The sequence below is a fragment of the Chionomys nivalis genome, chromosome 11 (genome assembly GCF_950005125.1).
Source record: "Chionomys nivalis chromosome 11, mChiNiv1.1, whole genome shotgun sequence".
In the NCBI taxonomy this organism is placed as follows: Eukaryota; Metazoa; Chordata; class Mammalia; order Rodentia; family Cricetidae; genus Chionomys; species Chionomys nivalis.
The window spans coordinates 38,050,482-38,074,302 of NC_080096.1; the positions used below are offsets into that span (position 1 = coordinate 38,050,482).

General features: G+C 37.9%; 1 protein-coding gene across 3 annotated transcripts in view; it reads right to left on the reverse strand.

Moving 5' to 3' along the window:
- Positions 1–23,821, reverse strand: part of Faf1 (Fas associated factor 1) — a 310,745-nt gene that overhangs the window by 270,174 nt on the left and 16,750 nt on the right. The window lies entirely within an intron of this gene.

The following is a 23,821-nucleotide window of genomic DNA, read 5'->3' on the forward strand; positions in this document are numbered from 1 at the left end:
GTAAGTTGTCCTCCAACTCCACATGTATGCCACAGCGTGAGAAAACGCAAACACACACAAATGAACAAATAAATGCAGATTTTGACCAGGAATGGTGGCGCATGCCTTTAAACCTAGCATTTGGGAGGCAGAGGTAGGTAGATCTCTGTTGAGTTCTAGGCCAGCATGGCCTGAATAATGAGTTCCAAGCCAGCCAAGACTACCCAATGAGACCTTGTCTCCCTCCCCAACTATGAAAACAGAAACACCCTGTGAAAGCCAAGAACAGCACATGAAGCAAACACAGAAACAGCTGCTGGAGATCGACCTTTTTATTTTCCCCTAAGACTTAAAAACAAAATGACAGAATTTAACTATCCAAACACAATACTGAACACTCAAGTAATACAATTCTCAAATTATGAAAATGAAGCCATAAAGAACATTCAAAAACAATCTGTTACCATCAGCATAAAACTTAGATATTTGGAATTAACTAGCACGTTATTTATCATAAGTCAATTTACACTATCCTTTGATCCTCTCAATAATCACAGAAATGAAACATATGTCCATTAGAATTCTTTTTTTTTTTTTTTTTTTTTTTTTTTGGTTTTTCGAGACAGGGTTTCTCTGTGGTTTTGGAGCCTGTCCTGGAACTAGCTCTTGTAGACCAGGCTGGTCTCGAACTCACAAAGATCCTCCTGCCTCTGCCTCCCAAGTGCTGGGATTAAAGGCGTGCGCCACCACCGCCCGGCTCCATTAGAATTCTTATACATAAAAAGTCAACAAATCAATATGAGCCAAGTAACTTACGTTTCATTCAATCCTTTTACAACCTTTTGAAGTAGCTATTATGCCCATTTTAACAAAGAGAAATCAATGTTTCAAAGATACTGTCCTGGTTTCATTTCTGTTGGTGTGACAAAATACTCAGACAAAAGCGACTTAGGGGAAAGTTTATTTTTAATCACAATCCTAAATCTCAATCCATCACTTCAGGAAAAGTCATGGGAGAAAACATTTAAGACATACTGTAGTTTGTTTCTATTGTTGAGATAAAGATATCATGACCAAAAGTAACTTAAAGAAGGAAATGGTTTATTTTGCCTTGCATGAAGGAAAGTCAGGAACTCAAGCAGGCAAGGTCCCTGGAGGCAGGAACTAAAGCAGAGGCCATGGAGAACACTGCTTACTGGTTTGCTACAGGGCTTGCTCAGCCTTTCTTATACAAACCAAGACTGTCCAGAGGGCACTACCACCAGTAGGTTGGGTCCTCCTCTATCACCTATCCATCAGTCAAGAAAATGCCCCCACGGACTTGTCTGAGGGGATCTGGTGGAGACCCTTTCTCAGCTGAAGTTCCTCTTCCCATTTGACACTAACTTGTGCCAAGCTGACAGAAAAGTAACCAGGATCACAGAGCAGCTCACACATCACATCCATAGTCAAGAGCAGAGAGAAGGAATGTGTGCATGCTTAGTACTCAGCCAGTTTTCTTTATCTTATACAGTCCAGGGTCAAAAAATATGAACATTTAATATGAAAATGTGGTGAGTTCTTAATTTTATGTAACCTCAACATCCATTTTGAATAGAGGCTCAGAAGAGGACATAATTTAAAACACCACACCATGCTCAAATGGCTGAAGCTAGTGAACACAAGACAAAAGAGATGTGATACTAAACCCAGTTCTTTAACTTTCCACAAATAAGGACCATAGAACTCTCTAGTTCCTTTCACTAAGGATTATTTTCCATTGACACTGAGTTTGAATATATGACTTGATCTCTTTCCTATGAAAACTATAATAAGCATGTGGTGGTATAGTAACTCTGACCATGTCTTCAAAAGCATGAGTTTCTACTTACACTTCTACATGCCATCATATAGACTGGGGGGAGGCATCTCTAAGATCCTATGAGAAGATGTAAAATAAATACACATGACTCACACATGAGACCAAATATTGAGGAGTCAATCCCAAATACATATGCAACTTCAAAACAAAGACTCTAAACAGGATCAACCACCACAGAGAAACGCCTCAATATCCCTATGGTTTCTGGCCACTGAGTTACAGAGCTGTCACACAGAAATAGCATTAGTTTTGAGTGAAATACTGTGTCTGAGACAACTCATAATGCTAGAAGTAATAAGTAATAAGTGAAACCATATTACCTAGCCATACCACTTCTGGGTATACACCTGAAGGACTATATAAGGCAACCGATGAATGGTTAAAAAAACTGTGGCGTAGATATATAATGATGGTGTGTGTATATACAATGGCGTTTGCATCAGCCATAAATGATGAAATTATGTTCTTTGCTGGAGAATGGATCTAGAGATTATAACAATAAGTGAACTAAATTTGATACAGAAAGACAACTGCCATATTTTTATCTCATTTTTTGGTTCAAAAATTCTTTACAGATACATAAAGTCATATAAATATCTTTATATAAATATCTATCTATATATTATATATATGACATGAAAGTAGAAGGGAACAAGGGGAAGAGAGGAGACTAGCAAGGTGGAGAAAGGAAAGGAGGATTAAGGGTAGGGAATGAGAGGGTGGCAAATATGGCCAAAGTATATAATGGGCTTTTAAAAAGTATATTTTCAATAACAGTTTTCACTATTAAACTGTCTATGAAGTATAGTACTATGAATAATGAATATATAACAATTAATTTATATAAATAAAATAAAAATACTATAGCACAATGTAGATACCTAAGAAATGGCCTGATCATATATATACATACACACATACATATATACACAAACTAACTAACCACATAACAGTGTTTTGGCCAATGACAGACCATCTATATGACAGTGCTATACCATATGTGTAGAATGTTAAATCAAGTCAGTTTGTTCATACAACACGATTTCTCATGATACATATCTCCTCCTGATCCTTACCTCTAGGTTCAAATCCAAAACACTGCACAATTTCTACCAGACTTATATTCCTGGTCCACTTTTTCTTCCTTCTCGAACAATATATACAGTACCATTCAATGACCATTTCTACTAAATCTATCATTTATAGGTCTATTTATAATTATAGGCCTATTTATATTGATTGGGAATTTCTTGGATTATGGATTAATACTTTCCTGATTCTTTGTATGCTTGATAACTTGTGATTATGTCCAAATATTTGGACCTTTTCATATTTTGAATGCTGGATATCTCTAAATATTCTTGAGCCTTGTTCAGGAGCACCTGAAAGCTTTTGAAGCTTCCTTAAAAGTTCTGCTTGGGCCACGCAGTGGTGGTGCACATCTTTAATCCCAGCCCTTAGAAGGTGAAGGCAAGCAGATCTCTGTCAGTTTGAGGCCAACCTAGGCTACAAGAGCTAGTTCTGGGACAGGCACCAAAGTTGAGAGAAACCCTGGCTTGGAAGGAAAAAAAAAAAGTTCTGCTTTCCTTCTGAGTACTCTGGGATACCTCAGTATATAATTATATACATAAGAAAAAAAAAGTTCTGCTTTCCTTCTGAGTACTCTGGGATACCTCAGTATATAATTATATACATAAGAAAAAAAAGTTCTGCTTTCCTTCTGAGTACTCTGGGATACCTCAGTATATAAAAATATACATTAAATATATATTTAAGATGTTCCACTTTCTATGAAAGCCTCATGCACCTGGCAGGAACAAATATGGTCTACAGAGATACTTTATTTCATTAACATTTTCCATTTTGTTTTATTTTATTCTTTCTTATGAACAGTTCCAACACTTGTCAAAGAATTTTAAGTATTTGAGAAATGCATGGAAAAACAAGTTTCAGGGCAAATGATTCATTTCTGGAAAAGTTATAATGTATTTCAGCATAATAAAGCCTCTAAAAAAATACTCTGGGAAAAAGTCTTCCAACTTTTTAAACCCAAAAGGCTCTAAACTAACTTAATGAAAACTAAAGACTTCATTTCACATTTAAAAAAGAATTGCATCTCACAATCTTGAGAAATACCAGTTTCTTTTTCACTCGGATTACTAATTTTGCTTTCTAAGTTAATGTCATCTTTATGTTAAAGTATGAAATTAAAGGGATTTGTTTCTTTTTACTTTGTAATCTTCTGAGTTAAATGGTAATCATAGATGGATGTGTGGCAGGTAAATAGGGGATATTTTTATTTTATCACAGTAGAAAAAATATATGCTGTAGGATAATGTTCTTGCACACTGTAAAAATTTGTCCTTGTATTGGTTTAATAAAACACTGATTGGCCAAAAGCAAGGCAGGAAATATAGAAGGGGCAACCAGACTAGGAAAATTTCTGTGAAGAGGAAAGGCAGAGAGTCAGTCACCAGTCAGATGCAGAGGAAGCAAGATGAGAATGTCTCACTGAGAAAAGGTACCAAGGTACATGGCTAAATATAGACAAGAATTATGGGTTAATTTCAGTTGTAAGAGTTAGTTAATGATAAGCTTGAGCTAGTAGGCCAGTTTATAATTAATATAAGCATCTGTGTGTTTCTTTGGGACTGAATGGCTGTGGGACAGAAACTTCTGTCTACAAATAAAGATTTGGAATGTGTAACAGTCAACCTAAGCAAATTATTCTATTTCTTTGAATATTACCTACAGTGAAAAATAATATCTTCCTTATGACTACTGTGCTGGCTAGTTTTATGTCAATTTTACACAAGCTAGAGTTGATCTAGAAGAAGAAACCTCAGTTGACAAAACAGTACCACCATAATGAGCTGTGAGCAAGTCTGTGGACATTTTCTTAATTGATGATTGATATGGAACGGCCCAGCTCACTATGGGCAGTACCACCCCTGGGCTGACGGTCCTGGTTTCTATAAGAAAGCATACTGAGGAGCTGGAGAGATGGCTTAGTGGTTAAGGGCACTGACTGCTCTTCTAGAGGTCATGAGTTCAATTTCCAATAACCACATGGTGGCTCACGACCGTCTGTAATGAGATCTGATGCCCTCTTCTGGCATGTGGGCATACATGGAGGCAGAATGTTGTATATATAATAAATAAATAAATCTTAAAAAAAAAAAAGCATACTGAGCAAGTCATGATGCACAAGCCAATAAGCAGCACCCCTCTATGGTCTCTGCATCAGTTACTGCCTATGGAGTTTGAGTTCCTGTCCTGACTTCCTTCAGTGATGGGCTACAAATGTGGAAGTATAAGCCAAATAAATCCTTTCCTCTCCAAGTTGCCTTTCATCATGATGTTTCACCATAACACTAGTAACCCAAACTAAGACAAGTACTTTCCTCATTTTTTATGTAAGCTAAATTTATAAGTATTATTTACTAATATGATAAATCATTAGTATGACTAATATGTGCTTTACTTGGTAAATTCTATGTACACGTGTATGTACAGAAGCTCCTAGACTTATTAGTGAGATTATATTCCTGTATACCCACTGCAAATGCCATGTCAAAATGCGTCTATAATCTACAACATATTATAGCTTAGCAAGACCGTGTTTGGTACAGTGTCAGTTAGTTATAACTCAACCACATAGCTGACTGGGAGTTTCAGCTTGCTGCCCAACAACATGAAAAAGTATCTAACCATGTAAAGATAGCATGAGAAAAGATCAAAATTCAAACTAGAGTTTCTGTTGAAAATCACCCAAGGAAAAGCTGAAAACCTATTAGGTAAATCCACTGTAAGTCAAAGTCTATGGAAGTATTTACAATTATGAGAATGTGCATATTCTAATAAAACTAAAATAATTTATCATATGTACTATTTAGTTTGAGGCTGGGGATGTAGTTCAGTAATGGAGTGCTTGCCTACTATGTGCAAGGCTTTAGATTTGATCCCTACAACCAGAAGAGAAAAATTAAATAAAGATCTGATCTTCCTAAAACAGAAAACTTTAAAACACTGAAAACAAGTGAACAGAAGAATAAGGAAGTATTTAGAGCAGTGGTTCTCAACATTCCTAGTACTGCAACCCTTTACTACAATTCCTCATTTTGTTATGACTCTTGACCATAAAATTATTTTAGTTGCTACTTTATAACTATAATTTTGCTACTGTTATGAATCATAATGTCAATATGTTTCCCAATGCTCTTGGGCAACTCCTGTGAAAGAGGCATTCTGCCCCAGAGGTCGAAATCCATGGGTTGAGAACCACTGATTTAGAAAGCTAGCATGTAGCATTTGTCTCTTTTTGTTTATGTTACAGTATCTTTATAAAAAATAATCTGAACCTATATTGCTATAATCTAACTAATTAGCTCCTCCTGAAAAGAAAAACCCTGCTTGATATGGATATAATTTCATCTGTAACCTAAAATGTATGTTCTCAAGATGGTAAAATATTTCAGCTTGGCACCAATCTTGATAATCTGAGTTTGATTTCAGGACTCACGAAGTAGAAAAAGAGAACCAACACCCATAAGGGGTTCTGACCATCACACATGAAATGTGCCATGCATCCATACATTCACATACACACACACAAATACACATGTATGCACACGCACACATACAGAGAGAGACAAAGCAGGGAGGTGGGGGAAGGAAAAGAAGGAAAGAATAAAGAAATTTTTAAGTGAAAAATACAATGAAATTATTGTTCACAGGAAAAGGCAAAAGAAACCATCACAGAAAAAGAAATGTACCAAGGCCACTGAATGAAAAAAGAGGAAAAAATAAAAAAATAAAACATCGATTTTTTGAGGTCAGACAGACCTGGAACTTGAAGAAATCCTCTTGCCTCCTGAGTGGGGGGATTACTGGCCTGAGCCACCAAGCCCATCTAGTTAATTTAATTATGAGCATTACAAATAATGCACAGCTTCCCAAAACAAAGTGTACCTCTTTAAAACTAGTTGCTACTGTCAATTAACAACTACATAGTTTTAAGTGTTATAAGATCTTTTAGAACACAACTTCAAGAATTCTTACAATTGCAAACCATATCATTTCTATATAGTTTTTGTTTATGAATGTTCAAAGTACCTAATTTACATTCTTTTCATGAACAGGATAACAGCAATAGTAATTACATTTGACTAATAATATATAAAGAAAATACACACCTAGATAATTACATATTCATTATGTTTACTATTTCTTATATTTCTTGATAGGAAAGACTCATAATTTTATGATTAAACAAACATGAGCACTTTCTGTACACAGTGTTAGGAAAATTGTACTTTGAAAATCCGGCTATATATATTTTTCTTATTTATGTAACAAAATTTGCTGAGAGAATATGTATATTTTTGATCCTTTTGTGTATTCTATTTGTACAATAACTGACATACATTTAAATAATCTCTAGATTTTGAGGAATTATTTGTGTAATGGAGAATTAAAACTTTGTAGATATTTAAAAATGAAAATTAATTGTGCTTGGCTTCTCCAAAAGGTTATCATGTGGAATAAATGCCTTCTAGAAGCATTCTCCTAGAATTGGTTAACCAAAGATTACACTATATTTGCTGTCAAATGCAGTGGGACAGTCTGCAGTATTTTTTTTGTACAAATACAGGATTTTAAAAGCATATTCATTAAAAACAATTTCTCATCAAAAAAATAAAAACATGAGTTTTGTAGAGATAGCTCAATGATTAAGACCACTTACTGCTCTTCCACAGCAGATGCCTCACAAACCACTTGTAACTCCTGCTACAGTAGTCAATGGTTCTTGCCTCTGAGGGCACTTGCACTCACTTGCACACACTCACACATAGATACACATATACTCATAATTGATAATAATAATAGTTGGGGCTGGAAAAATAGTTCATTGATTAAGAACACTTGCTAATCTTCCAGAGGGCTGAGGTTCAATTCCCACCACCTACATGTTAGCTAACAACCGTTTCTAACTCCAGTCCCAGAGAGTTCAGTGTCCTCTTCTGACCTCCAAGAAACAAACATGGTGCACAGACATGCATGCAGGTGAAACACTCATAAATAATAATTGGCAAATACCAATTTTGAATTCTAAAAACAACAAGAAAGACAGGAGGAAAAAAGTGGCTCGGAAAGATAGGGACAAGAAAGAAAAGGCGAAAAAAAAGACAACAAGCATTCATCTTAGAAAACTAAAAACTATACAGTTTTGTTAAAGTATAAATGTACATGAGGGCCAGGCATAATGGGGCACGCCTTTAATCCCAACACTTGGGAATCAGAAGCAGGGATTTCTGTGAGTTCAAGGCCAGCCTAGTCAATACAGAGAGATCTAGACCAGCAAGGGCTACATAGAAAGACCCTCTTTCAAAAAAGAAAAAGCATATTGACAAAAACAAAAAATTAAAGTTGAAAAAAATTAAGGAAAAAGAAAGAGAAGGAGGCTAGCAATTTCCACATTACAGAAAAACTCAGACATAGGCAAGGGATACCAAATACTGAGAAGTTAAGTGTATATGCAGTACAAAAAGAATGTGACTGTCAGTGCTTCCATCACAGAGGGGAACATGATTTCAAAAGATAACTCGGAAAAGGCAGGCAGAGGGGCTGGGCCTGTGTTAACCAAGTCACTATCAAGTGAGCACAAGAGGCAACGTGGAGCAGCACAGTATCATTTACTGTGGGACCCTCATCTTCCAACAGTAGATTACTCCAGCTTTTATCCTTTATCTCAGACAACTGTATCACCTACCTTCTAGCAAGTAGAATTCTAAACTCCACATTTTATTAGGCATACTTAAGTTACATTAACTTAAGTCTGAGAACAAGTAGAGTGAGGCAGTATGTACATATATCTGGCAACTTTATGTACATACTCTCAAGTAACTATCTTTTTTTAATTCAGTGAAAAAGTTTTCTTGTTAAAAGAAATTATTAATTATACCAGTAGGAATTTTACCCAGCTTAGTGTGTCACTGCTCATTTCCACATCAATCTTCTAATATACTGCACTGGCAATGTATAGGGAAAAAGATGGAAGGAAGGAAAGAAGGAAGGAAGGAAGGAAGGAAGGAAGGAAGGAAGGAAGGAAGGAAGGAAGGAAGGAAGGAAGGAACTGTAACACGAGTTCTAAACGTTCTTAATAAAAACATGCCTATAATCTCAGTGCCAGAGAAGTAAAGGCTGAGGACCAGAAGTAATTCTCTGCTTTATAACAAGCTAGGGGCAGGACCCGAGGAGGAAATGGGGAAGGGGGGAGGGAGAGAAAGGGAGGGAAAGGAGAAGGGTATTATAAAATTAGAAATTGTCTATTGTTTTCCAAAATAATCACTATGAAGCTTTCTTAGAAATGCTAAGAAAGAGCCGGGTGTGATGGCACATGCCTTCAGCTCCAGTACCTTGGAAGCAGAGGCAGGTGGATTTCTTTGAGTTCAAAGTGAACCTAGTCTCCATATAGAGTTCCAGGCCAGAAGCTATATATATATATATATATATATATATATATATATATATATATATATATATATATATATATATATATATATATATGGTTATATGAGACTCCCTCTCTCCCCTTCCCTTTCTCCTTTCCCTTTCCCCCAACCCCCCTCCCCAGTCTCACTCAAACACACACACACACACACACACATGCACAAAACTCCCTAAAAAAATTACTAAACAAAGAATGGCATGAATATTCAAATACTAGAAATGGAGGAGGAATTTCTAGACTTAGCACAGACTGAGTAAGCCATCTGCCAAAACAATTCAGATAATTTACTCTGCTTCAGTGCTTACCAAATTCAAATACTGATGACCAAACTGGTTTCTCTGGTATGTTAATACCAGGAAAAAGGCATCATGAATATATGCTCAACTAAAAGTATCCACTCCTTTGTAATATTCTGGTTAATAAGTAATCACAGCACTAGGGAGGTAGATGCAGGAAATCAGGAGTTCAAGGTCAGTAGTTCAAGACCAAAGGGTCAGAGTTTAAGACTAGTACATAGGCTGTTCAAGGACAGCGTGGGCTACACAAGAAGTTGTATACCCAAACATACACCCCACCTCGTCTCTCTCACACACACAATTCTGGTTAATAAATCCATCTCAGGGTTAGAGAGCTGGTTGAACAATTAAGAATAGTTCAATTCTCAGCACCCACATGGTGCCTGACAATCATTTGTAACTCCAGTTCCCAAGAACCTGATACCTTCTTCAGGCCTCTGTGAGTATCATGTACACACATGGTACAGATAGAGGCATACAGACAAAACATAAAATAAAAATAAATCTTTTTTGAAAATCTGTTTCCTATGCAGCTGTTATTCTAAGTCAATTACCCAGAACATTATCACTGAAATAAAAAATAAACTAAGTCTAGAAAGCAAAGGCTCAAACTATGAATTTCTGATGAGGTGTCTACCTTTTTCATTACTTGAAATGCATTTCACAGAAATATCAAAGCCAAATATTAACAATTGTGGTTAAATTCTAGCAGTATCTTAAAGTTAGACTTTTTATTTATTTTCAAATACATCAAAGAGGAACTTTTGCTTATGATACCACGTGCATATAAATAAGAACACAAAAATCATACAGGCCAATCAAATGCATTTTTTCATATACACTACCTTCTCCTCTAAACAAAAATATATGATTAAAACCAATAAGTCTTAATGTCTTCACACCTAGCCTACTATCAAACCGTTTCTCCAAAACTACTGGACTTTCTGCATCAAAACAAAACAAAACAAAACAAAAAAATCTCAAAGATTTACTACATTTAAGCCACATTTAACCACACTTCATTTTGCCAAATGACAAAAAGAGGAGGAAAAAGAGAAAAGGATTACTTTAATACTTTTTAATACTTGAAGTCCTTTATTCGTTGAATATCCCTATTCTGAGAACCCAGTATGTCCCAAAGCTGAAATCTCTTCAGCATCAGACACTCAAAACATTTTACATTGTGGAACATCAGATTGTAGATTGTTTGAGTCAGGGACACTCAACCAGGACAATCTATTTAAATACTCCAAACTCTGTAAAACTACAAACACATGAATTACTAGTTTCAAGAATCTCAGGTAAGTGCACAAAACAAATACATGAAATTCCTGGCAAGTCCTTCCCTCTTTCTCCAGTGCGGTTGTCTGTAACAACTTCTTTCTACCTTATTGTTTGCTTCATAAAGTTACCTAGCTTTTTATTTCTCCATTCCTGACCTCCTAAATGAGCTAAAAGAGAGAGGCAGATATTAGACTTATATTTCTCTCGTTACACGACCTTTCTCCTGGGTGGTCATAACAAAGTTCGTGTCAGTAGAGCGCTGACAACACCCACCCAAGTCTAGCTGATGAACCAGCAGTTCACTGGAGCTACTTACAGCAGCATGGATGACTCTAGAGCAGCTTTTTGTGCCACAAAGAAGCTTCATCTCCTATGACTCATGGAAGCTGCATCACTGAATGATTGATTACACTGGGAAGTTACAGCGTCTGTGTAACTTGTAGGCAGCTCTACTGAAGAGTCCCCATGCTCCCAGAACCCCATTAAACCCACTGAGTTACCAAGCGAGACTTAAGCAGAATCATTTCCTTGATCTGCTGTCAGTTCCAGATCTATTCTTAACTTCTCATAGCTCCCTAGGAAAAGTTGTGCAACACAAGTGTCCCCAAATAAGGACAATCAGAACCAAAGAGGAGTTTAGCATATCACCTTTGACCCGTTCTAAGACATGCAACTAAGGCATCTGAGAGTGGCGCAATAAGGACAATCCCAATATACCCGTTCTTCCAAGGGTAAGAAAACATTCAAAATAAAGCTAAGACATATGGAAGTAGGAAGTAGCTCCCTAGGCAACCCTCTTCTATGGAGTATTGACTACAATAAAAACTTCCCTGATTAAGAATGGATGAAGAAAGTATGGAATATATACATATTAGAGTACTACTCAGCAGTAAAAAACAATGACTTCTTGAATTTTGCATACAAATGGATGAAAATTGAAAACACTATCCTGAGTGAGGTAAGCCAGACCCAAAAAGAGGAACATGGGATGTACTCACTCATATTTGGTTTCTAGCCATAAATAAAGGACATTGAGACTATAATTCGTGATTCTAGAGAAGCTAAATAAGAAGGTGAACCCAAAGAAAAACATATAAGCATCCTCCTGAATATTAACCTTCATCAGGCGATAAAAGAAGACAGAGACAGAGACCAACATTGGAGCACTGGACTGAAGTCTCACGATCCAAAGGAGGAGCAGAAGGAGAGAGAGCACGAGCAAGGAACTCAGGACCGCGAGGGGTGCACCCACACACTGAGGCAATGGGGATGTTCTATCGGGAACTCACCAAGGCCAACTGGCCGGGGTCTGAAAAAGCATGGGACAAAACCGGTCTTGCTGAACATAACGGACAATGAGGACTATTGAGAACTGAAGAACAATGGCAATGGGTTCTTGTTCCTATTGCACGTAATGGCTTTGTGGGAGCCTAGGTAGTTTGGATGCTCACCTTAATAGACCTGGATGGAGGTGGGTGGTCCTTGGACCTCCCACAGGGCAGGGAAACCTGCTTGCTCTTTGGGCTGAGGAGGGAGGAAGAGTTGATTGGGGGAGGGGGGGTAATGGGAGGTGGTGGCGGGGAAGAGGCAGAGATCTTTAATAATTAAATAAATTAATTAATAAAAAAAATAAATTAAAAAAAAACTTCCCTGATTAAAAGAGTCCACAATGTGGCTGAAGGACCAGTAGATGCATGTAGTCCCTGAGAGTAGGCCTTATGGAATCATAAGACTGTAATCAAGTCCCAATGGCAGTTTCACGGCCTCTGCTATGGGTGATAAGAGAAGCAACTGAGGTACGGCTTAACCAATAATGGGGTGAATTAGAAAAATGAGATCTTATACTGTACGAACTTAGCTGAGAGTAATTTTTTTCATTTATTTATTAATTTATTCACTGTTTTTATGTATGGGTGTTTTGCCCACACACATGTATGTGTACCATATGTATACCTGGTGCCCACAGGGATCAGATCCCCTAGAACTGGAGTTACAGAGGGTTGTCAATCACCATATGGGTACTAGGAATCAAATCCCAATCCTCTGGAAGAGTAACAAGTGCTCTTAACTGCTGAGTCATCTCCCCATCCCCAAGAGGACATTTTTTAAAATTCTTTTCCTGGGCATTTTCAAGTTAGGAAACGCTACTAGAAAATTTTGTACAAAATTTGGAAGGCAGTGAAGAAATAGCTAACATTAGTACTCTCCAAAGTCTGCTCAGGGACTGGGACGTAGCTCAATTGGTAGAGTGCTTGCCTAGCATACATAAGGCCCTGGGACCAATCCCTCCCACAGCATAAACCACACATGGTAGTACACATGTGTAATCCTAGCACTTATGAAATAGAAGAAGATGAGCAGGCGGAGGCCAGCCAATGCTACAAAGAAAGTCCAAGACCAGCCTGAAGCCATTAGCAGGGTCATGTCTCCAAAAAGAAGAGCAATGAGTCTAGGTGTACTACCAAGCAGCTCTGGTAGTACACTGTCTCACCTCAGTGGCATTCAGCACAAGACAGGCCTAGAACTGCTCCAGAGCCATAGCAATCATCCTCATAAACAAAGATATAAAATTCTCCAAGAAAGTATCAGCAACTTAAGTAATATTTGAAACAGTAACAAATCATGATTGACAAGTTCGGGCCAACAGGGCAAATCTGGCTTCACATTCTTCAGCTCCATTATACTCTTATGGGATCATCATTGTATACAATTAGTTCTTGGCCAAAACACCACTATGTGGTTTGTGACTATACTATTATACAAACTTTATTCTGGAAAACTATAAAGTCTTTCCTTTCTTTAAAAGAAAAAGTACTTGAGCAACAACTAGTTTATGTGAACTAAAATATTATTAGGTTGGTAAAATTGTACTAATAATTCTCAAAAACAGGAATGTTTTGGTAAGTTTTACAAACCGCTGATTGTACATCTTTTAGCAACAGAGAGAGAATGGATCTTAGTAAGCTTACATTCTCATTTCTATCCACAAGAGGGAGCAAGTATTTAACAATTCTTGGAAATTTCATTAAACACTTGTTTTCACATAAGACTTTCAAAAAATAGTAATAAAAAGGTAGGAAAGTCCACCATGGTCAGGCACACTGAGAGGAGCTAAAATGAGAGGGTGAAATGAAAGCTGCTGTCCTGGGGTTTCACAGGTCTTTTAATCTACTGATTCCTTACACGAATGCCAACACACCTCATTTTTATAACCTACTGTAGATTACAACTTATAAGTATTCACTGTAAACAGAAACTAAAAACATAATGTACAGAGTAAATAAACTGTCATAATCTAATTTATAAACTAAAACTTTACAGGTAGAGGATGTGGTGGCACTTGGGAGGCTGAAGAGGTTCAAAGCCAGCAGTGGTAACATAGCAAGTTCAAGATCATCCCAAACTATACAGTGAGACCCTGTATTCAAAAACTCCCCTAAAACTGTGCTACTGTGCTAAGCAACATTTCATTAAGATTGCAGAAGGCTGTGGATATTACTATATTACTATCTTCTTTATTCAGAGTTAACTCCAACAATCTAAACCACCTGCCTTTTTCTTTAATTTACTTTAAATACAATGTTAGCAAATTAACATTTATCTCTGAAAATTGCAACTGTAGTTATTAACAGCATTTCCCGCATTTAGGAAAGGGACATCTTCAAAATGTACTAGCAATAATAAAACATAAATGCTAATACTGAAAATTAAAATTATGTTCATTAATGACATATGAATACAGTTCTTTGGTTTTTTGCATAGAAAGGATAGATTCCAACAAGGCATAGTGATGTATACCTATAATTCAAGGACTCAAGAGACAGACGCAGGAGGATCTAAGAATCTAAAGTCAACCTTCCACAGAATAAGGCCTTGTCAGAGAGAGGGAGGGAAGGAGAGAATACAAGAAGTGGGAGAGAGCTCCAAAAGGGAATAAGGAACTAGATAGGTGACTTCAAAAAAAGCTCCTCAAATTAGGTGTGTTTATATAGACGCAATGCAGGGAATGCAATATAATTCAAGGAATATTCTCAGAAAAACAAGGTATAGTTTTGGTTTGGGTTGGGTTGGTCGTTTTTTCAAGACAGGGTTTCTCTATGTAACCCTGGCTGTCCTGGAACTCATTCTGTAGACCAGGCTGGCCTCAAACTCAGAGATCCGCCTGCCTCTGCCTCCTAAGTGCTGGTAATAAAGGCGTGCAGTGCACTGCCACCACCCATCTAAGGTACAGCCCAGCTAAAGTATAGGTTTAAAAACAAGCAAACAAACAAAAACCTATATAGCACTCTACAGGTACAGACAGGGTGCACAGTTTGAGGCCAGCTGGCTGCCGCACAATATATTCTGCTTTCGGGACCTAGAAGCAAAGGAAACTTAGGAGGTTCAGAAAGTCACAAGTTTCAGAAAGTTCTTGAAACATACAAGATTTGCCAGGCAGTGGTGGTGCACGCCTTTAATCCCAGCACTTGGAAGGCAGTGGCAGGCAGGCCCCAGAACTACAGAGAAACCCTGTCTCAAAAAAAAAAAAAAAAAAAAAAAAAGATTCACAAGGCCCTCCCTGAAGATTATATAAGCCATAACAACTGCTGGAGAGTATAGACTCTGCCATGTCAATCTGCCTATAAGTCATGCAAGGAGCTCCAGGGATGCAGCTTCCATGAGTCACTGACTAAGCTAGGGTGAGTTTTTCAATGACAACTGCCTTTTAAGTCATTCATACTGCCGTAAGTAACCCCTCACCCACACTCCTGTAAGTAACCCCAGGAAACCCCCTGGTCTACACTTGAGTGGAAAAACTGCTTTAGTCTGTCATCAGTGCCCTATCTGATGTAAACAAGTTTTTTAGCATCTCCCTAGAAAGTGTCACACAACACCAACCTAACTTCCATAAACCGTCTCAGAAAGAAAGAAAAAAAGTTTGAATCACAGTGAAACTGACTTCAAAAGCAATTTACCAAGTTGACTAGCTCCGCGACTTTAAGAAAACTATTAAACTCTCTGAGCTTCACCCATACACTGGTAATAGTAACCACTTTATAATCCTGTTAAGTACTGAATATGATAGCTCAAATATTAACTGCATTTTATAAGTAATAAAAATGAAGCAATCGTATGACATGGGGGGTACAGTAAGGCAGAACTTCTTTAGATCTAGCAGTCTTCCTTATCTTGAAGCTACCTTGTCTGACATTAATCACACCAACTCGTTAACAATAGCGTCCATAGGGTATACCTTTTACCATCTTTTTACTTCAACTAAAATGATTTTTATATTTCAAATCCTTGTGAACAGTAAAGATATGTCTTTTGTTTTCATCTTTTTGGTACTATTTAGTCTATTTACATTTAATGCAATTATGAAATAGCTGATTTTAATTCTACTATCTTGTATTTCTATGTTCGAACGGTATCCATTGTTTTTAACTATTTCTCATCTGCATTCTTCAGGCCAGTTTTTAACTATCTCTACTTATAAGCAGTTGTTGAAATGAGTACAGTATTCCCCCATAACTTATCAGCCTACCCTGAATTAATAGTCCCACACCCTTTATCTAATCTATACAAGAAACCCACTTGCCCTTCCCCTTTGCTACTGTTGCCATCTATCATTATGGTATTTCCCATAATCTTCATTTCTTCTGTAGATCCTATTTCCATCTAGTATCATTTCTTTACCGCACAAAGAGGGTCTTTTCACATTTTTATGATATCCAGGTCTGTTAGCAACAATTTCTCAAGTTTTATTTTATTTATGTATTTTTCCTTCTCCCACCCCCCACCTTTGGTTTTCCAAGACAGGATTTCCCTGTCTAGCCCTGGCTGCCCTAGAATTTGCTCTGTAGAACAGGCTGACCTCAAACTAACAGTGATCTGTCCGCCTCTGCCTCCCGAGTGCTGGGATTAAAGGCGTGCACCACCACCGCCTGGCTTCAATTTAATATTTTTGAGGTAAGAGATTAGGTACTAGCAACATGGAGATGAACATGACAGAGCTCTAAGTCTCAAAGCATTCAATAATAACTAACAAATTGATGTTTATTTCCATATACAAATGACACAAATTTAACGCTGCCACATCTTTTGTTTGTTTCTTGGGTGCTTATGTTTTTGTTGTTGTTATTGTTTGAGATGGCTTCCCTATATATCCTGGCTATCTTAAAATCAATATTATACATACCAGACTGGTTGTGACCTTGTAGGAATTATCAAGCCTCTACCTTCTCAGTATTAGAATTACAAGTATGTGCCACCATTACTAGCTTGTCTGGGGGTTTTAAGTTTATTTGGTTGGCTAGTCTGTTGGTTTGATTTTATTTATCTGGCTTTGCTTTTTGTGTTTGTGTTGATCCTTGTCTTTTTACTATAACAAAATAAATGACAAGAATCAACTTTAGGAAGAGCTAATTTTAGCACAGAGTACCAGGAGAGTCTGTCATGGCTGCAGGATCTTGAAGAGGGAGCTGGTTACATGCATGCAGGATCACAGGAAGCACAGTGTGGTGAGTGCTGGCACTCTACTTACTTTCTCGTTTTAATGAATTCCAGGACTCCCGGCCCACGGAATTGTACCACCCACAATTAAAGAGTCCTCCCACATCAACTAATTTAGTTGAGATGATAATAATATCCCATAGGCAGGCCCAGAAGCTAACTAAATTAAGATCATTTTTTTCTAGATGTGCTAGGAGGCTTGTCTCCTAGTTAATTCTAAATCATTATCTAGTTGACAATCAATATTAACCATCACAATCTATTTCTTGTTTTCTTGGGACATAATCTCAAGTAATCCAGGCTACTAGCTAAGTAGCTAAGAATGACATTGAACTTCTGATTCCCCTGCTTTTACCTCCCAAGTGCTGGGTCTAACAGGTATGTGCTACCTACTACACAACCTGGCGTCCTGCAGTGCTGGGATGGAACCTAGTCAATCACTCTACCAACTAAACTACATCTCTAGCTCTGACTTTTTGCTTTTATTGAGAAAGAGTCTGACATAACACAAGCTGGCTTCAAACTTGCTATGTGGGGAAAGCTGGCCTTTGAACTCATAGTTCTCCTGCTTCAGCCTCCTAATATCAGGACTGTATGCACATTCCACCAAACCCATCTTAAAATTGCTACATGCTAATGACAAAATCAGGATTTGAAAAAAATCGTTCATTTCTTTCAAGTAATTAACTGATTCTTAATTCAAGCTCACTTAACTAGAGTTCAAATGAACATTCAGTAAAAATATGCCCTGTGTTTACAAAAAAAAAAAAAAAGACCATTAGGCACTAAGAATATGCCAAAATGAATATGGATCTAGTTCTACACTGTATGTAACTCAAAGATTAGTAAGAAAGACAAACCAGTATTTTCCAGGTAATGTGATAGCTACATTAAAGAATGTGTATATACAAATAAAAAACACAGAGAAGGAAACAAACACATGAGAAAGGACTATGCGCGGACAATGTCTATGCAGAAATCTGTGAAGATAGACAGGCAGATAATAAACGCCTGACAAATACAAAAGTTTTTTGTGGGATAATCTTTGTATACACTGTGAAGATTTGTCACTCGAATTGGTTTAATAAAAAGCTTTATGGCCAACAGCTAGGCAGGATTTTCATGGAAGAGTGGATGCTGGAAAGGGTGGAGATGTGAAGAATGGCCAGTCAGTCATGAAGGAAGCAGAAAAGCAGCATGGGCTGTACAGAGTAAAGGTAATAAAGCCACGAGGCAGAAAGTAAATTAACAAAAATGGGTTAATATAAGTTAAAAGAACTAGTTAGAAACAAGACTAAGCTATAGGTCAAGCTTTCATAATTAATAATAAATCTCCATGTTGTGATTTGGGAGCTGACAAAGAGGGCTAGAAAAATCTGCCTCTAAATTTTGAAGTGATGTAAGTTCAAGAAAATTACAAGCACCAAAATATTTTTTTATTTAAAAAACTTTTTCATTTTGTATACCAAGCACAGTTTCCCTCCCTCCCCTCCTTCCACACCCCTATCTCCTTCCCCCATCCACTCCTGGGGGGGGGAGGCCTCCCTCCCTTGGGGAGTCAACCAAGTCTGACATACCAAGTTGAGGCAGGACCAAGACCCTCACTGCTGTCTCAAGACAAAGCAAGGTATCCCACCATAAGAAATGGGCTCCTAAAAATGAGTTCATGCACCCAGAATAAGTCCTGGTCCCACTCCCAGGACCCCTCTTAAACAGATCAAGCCACATACCTGTCACCCACATTCAGAGGGCCTAGTTCAGTCCCATGCAGGTTCCCCAGCTGACAGTTCAAAGTCCATGAGCTCCCACTAACTCAAATCAGCTGTCTCTGTGGTTTTCCCCATCATGATCTTTACCCCCCTTGCTCATATGATCCCTCCTCCCTCTCTTCAGCTGAAGTCCAGAAACTCAGCCCAGTGCTTGGCTGTGGGTCATTGCATCTGCTTCTATCAGTTACTCAATGAAGGTTCTATGATGACAATTAGTGTAGTCACTAATCTGATTACAGGGGAAGGCCAGTTCAGTCTTTGCTGGGGTCATCCTTGTAGATTCCTGGGAATTTTCCTAGCACCAGGTTTCTCCCTAACCCCATAATGGCTCCCTCCAGCAAGAAATCTTTTATTGCTCTCCCTCTCCATCCTTCCCCCTACTTGGCCAACTAAATCCCTCATGTTCCCATCCCCCATCCTCTCCCTTCTAACCCCCCTCCCAGTTTACCCAGGAGATCTTAACTATTTACAATTCCTGGGGCACTCCATGTATGACCCTCTTAGGGTCTTCCTTTTTACCTAGCTTCTCCAGGGTTGTGGATTGTAGCCTGATTATGCTTTTCTTTGTGTCTAATATCCATTTATGAGTGAATACATACTGTGCATGTCTTTCTGGGTCTGGATTACCTCATTCAGGATGCTTTTTACTACTCCCATCCATTTGCCTACAAATTTCATGATGTCATTTTTTTTTAACCACTGAGTAGTACTCCATTGTGCAAATGTACCACATTTTCTTTATCCATTCTTTGGTTGAGGGGTATCTAGGTTGTTTCCAGGTTCTTACTATTATCTGTAACAAGCATCAAAATATTACTAAAGTACATACATACAGTATATACTACAAAAAATGTATAGGCTATAGAAGGCCAAATAACAAAATAACTGGCATTATCAGAGCCAAAAATATTGTTTTATTTTATATAGGCATTTTAGTATGAGGTTAAAAGATGAGACAGGAGCTGAATGGGGCTGTGCTCATCTAGAGAAAAGAGTATGAGTTTTAGGATGGTCTGTTATATAGAGTTCTACAACAACCTAAACCTTCATCTGGGCTTGGATACCAACTCAAAAATAAAAAAAACAAGGGGTAAGGGGTGGAAAATGAGGCTCTCCTCCTCTGGAAACCAGAAACATACATAAACTGGGTAGTGGTTGTGCGTACCTTTAATCCCAGCACATGGGAGGTGGAGGCAGGAAGATCTCTGAGTTCGAGGCCAGTCTGATCTACACAGGAGTTCCACAACAGCCAGGAATACACAGAGAAATCATATCTCAAAAAAACAAAAACTAAAATAATAATAAAAAAAAGAAAAGAGGATTACCTAAAAACCATACGAAATAGATGGAATGAAGGGGAAATGGACAAGACAAATAGACAAAGGTACATTAGCACTTTCACAAGAAAAAAAGGACAGAAATGTGGAATCATCTAAAACAGAACACAAGATCAGTGGGTAATATTTTAAAGTGGAGAAGACTGCAGTTAAAACTGGAAAAAAGTTCAGAAAAAGGAGTCAGAGGAAAAGAAGCATACAGAAATCCAAGGAAATACGATGGAGCACATTTCTATAGAGATGACTTAAGTAGAGGACGAAAGCTAACGAAGTTCACTGAATTAGAACAGTTCAAAAGATTAGAGATGAGCAAAGTATGCTGCAACTGTTTGAATACTGTTTGTTCTCTCCGAAAGTCATACTGGAGTTTAATCTCCATCATGAGGGAATAAGAGGGTGTAAAGTTAATCAAGCTGTAGTGCTTAGATGGCATAAAGCCCTCGTGGATCTGTAAGGGAAAGATAAGAAAACACATAAAGCAATACAAGCATTGTCACTTGTCTGGAGACAGCATTCATCATCTTAGGACTCGTCAGTTCAGACACACCACTGGTAAGGCTGAGGCAGGGGTTCATTTGAAGCTAAGAATATGAGGTTAGCTTGAGCAAAATATTAAGACTCCATCTCAGGAAAAAGAAACAGGAGGTGTGGTGGCAAACCTATAATCCTACCACAACTTTACAAATGGTTTGTTTTATTTAGTTTTGCTTTGCTCTATTACGTTTTGTTTTTTACAAAGTCTCATAGTCCAGGATGGCTTCTAAGTCACTCTGTAGCTGAGGCTAGCCTTAAACTTCTGATCTTCCTGCCTCTACCTCCTTTAATCTGCCAGTCTATAGCTTTCCAAGTAGCCAGTAGGTAGTTAGACCATTAGCAGTAGGCAACGGTCAACAGAAATAGACTAAGTTTTTCAAAGTAACTATAGTACCTACAGCTTTGAGTTCTATCCAATCGAAAAGCAACTACATCTATTACTAATCTATATGGCTGATGCAACCTCAGCAGATCCAGAAGCTAAGCAGGCACTGTCGATTTCCAGCCCTCATACACCATCAGTGAAACCGGCCCAGGTTTAAGGTAAGACTTTTGCAACGGAAGACCCCACTAAGCCAGTGGCTTTGCTTTAAGCCAGGCAAGTACAACCTGCAGCCCACAGGATACACGCACCCCACAACAACTGTGAATATGGCCCAGCACATTCACAGACCACATTGTCATACAACAGTGTCAGATATTCCCCCAAAGAAATGCTGAAACAAAGTATTTTATACTCCATCTCTCAGGCAAACCAAAGTTCTACCAAATTTGCTCTCTGCCCACAAAAGTTGTAAATCCACCTCCTTTCACAGTCAAGTGTAAGTACACACACATCTAGAACTCCGGGTGAATAGGTACAGAACACTTTGCCTGGTCAAAACACAATTTTATACTGGCTGTTACTCTTACCCTGAGTTTAAAAAAAAAAAAAAAAAATTCACTACTCAAAAGAGTGAGCAACAACCAGAGGAATGTTTAGACAGCTAGCTGCTTTTGAATCTACTTCCTAGAACTCTACAAATCCTCATTCGTCAACAAATTAGATAATAACCTAATAATTTGGTCAAGCATGTCTCTACTAATTCCCATGGGCTTCCCCAAATTCCGTTAACTAAACACACTATAACTATTTCTTCTTTCAGAAAGTCATCTGTCTGTCAAAATTTCATTTTTAATGGCACAAGTTTAAGAACTGTAAGGTCTAATAATTATCCTACCTGCAAGGTAACATCTTAGCACCCAATTCCATGGGTACTGGCAGAAAATACTGACTCCGACATCAACAATGAACCACAGCAATACCAGTGGTCAGAGAATCAGCATTTTCTTGTATACTACTTTCCACATAAAGTAGACCATCTGCACATGCAGTGAACTACATTACAGAAAAGAATTCAGAACCAAGAGAACGCAAGTATCTTACAGTAGAAAATACACATGTAATACACATAAGAGGCTTCACTCCAGTGGGAGCCATTATCTGTTTTCTAAAAGCTTTTCACTATGTTGAGATCTTTGAAAAGAGAGACAAAAGCAAACTGGGCTAGCACAGAGAACTGTAACACTGAACCACAGGGAAAATTTGTTATAAAAATTACACATTAAGAGCCTAACATCGTATCAGGTACATTCAAAGCAGTCCAAAGCTAGAAGTTAAAGTTATAATTCTCCACTGACAACTTAAAAGATTATTTAAATTTATTTTCACCTCATTTTAAAAAATCAAAGGGTAAGCCAGGCGATGGTGGTGCACGCCTTTAATCCCAGCACTTGGGAGGCAGAGGCAGGCGGATCTCTGTGAGTTCGAGGCCAGCCTGGTCCACAAAAGCTAGTTCCAGGATAACTACGGCTGTATACAGAGAAACCCTGTCTCGGAAAGAAAAAAAAAAAAAAGGCTACACCTAAATTGGAGTATGCTTTAAGGTAAGAATATTTGGTGTTTTAGATCCCCAGAATTCATGTTTAAAAATATTTATTCATGCCAGGCAATGGTGGCGCACACCTTTAATCCCAACACTCGAGGGGTAGAGGCAGGCAGATCTCTGTGAGTTCAAGACCTGGTCTACAAGAGCTAGTTCCAGGACAGGCTCCAAAGCTACAGAGAAACCCTATCTCAAAATATATATAAATAAATAAATAAATAAATAAATAAATAAATAAATAATAAAAAATTTCATGAAATGTATGTATGTATGTATATAGGCATGGCCAAATGCACTTGAACCACAGTGCTAGGGTAAGGGGGATGGAGACAGGAGGAGTTCTGGGGCTTGCTGACAGCCATTCTAGCTGAAACCTTAAGTTCTAGATTCAATAAAAGATTATGTTTCAAGCACAAAATGAAGAAGATAGAAGAGGATACCTGATGTCCTTTTCTGGCCTCCCCATGTGTGAGCATGGGCACACATGGACTTTCACATGCATACGTGCACACACAAAAAAATAAATAAAACCAAATTCACCCACTGCTTTTCAGTAGGGAAAAAAACTGGGTCAGGAACAAAGACTACACAAGATAAAGAAGAAAACTTTCCTCTTTAAAGGAACCACTGTCAGAGTAAAGAGTTGGGGAGCAATACAGAGACTAGCGGGATACAAATGATCTGATTGGGGAATGGTAAGAGGGGCTCTTTAGAAAGAACAAACGTAAATACTGGAGGAAGGAGGGTAAAACAACAAAAAGGAGTCTGAAAAAAGCAATAAGGAGTCATAGTATTAACTATTTAAAAACATAATGCACCTAATTCTGTGTA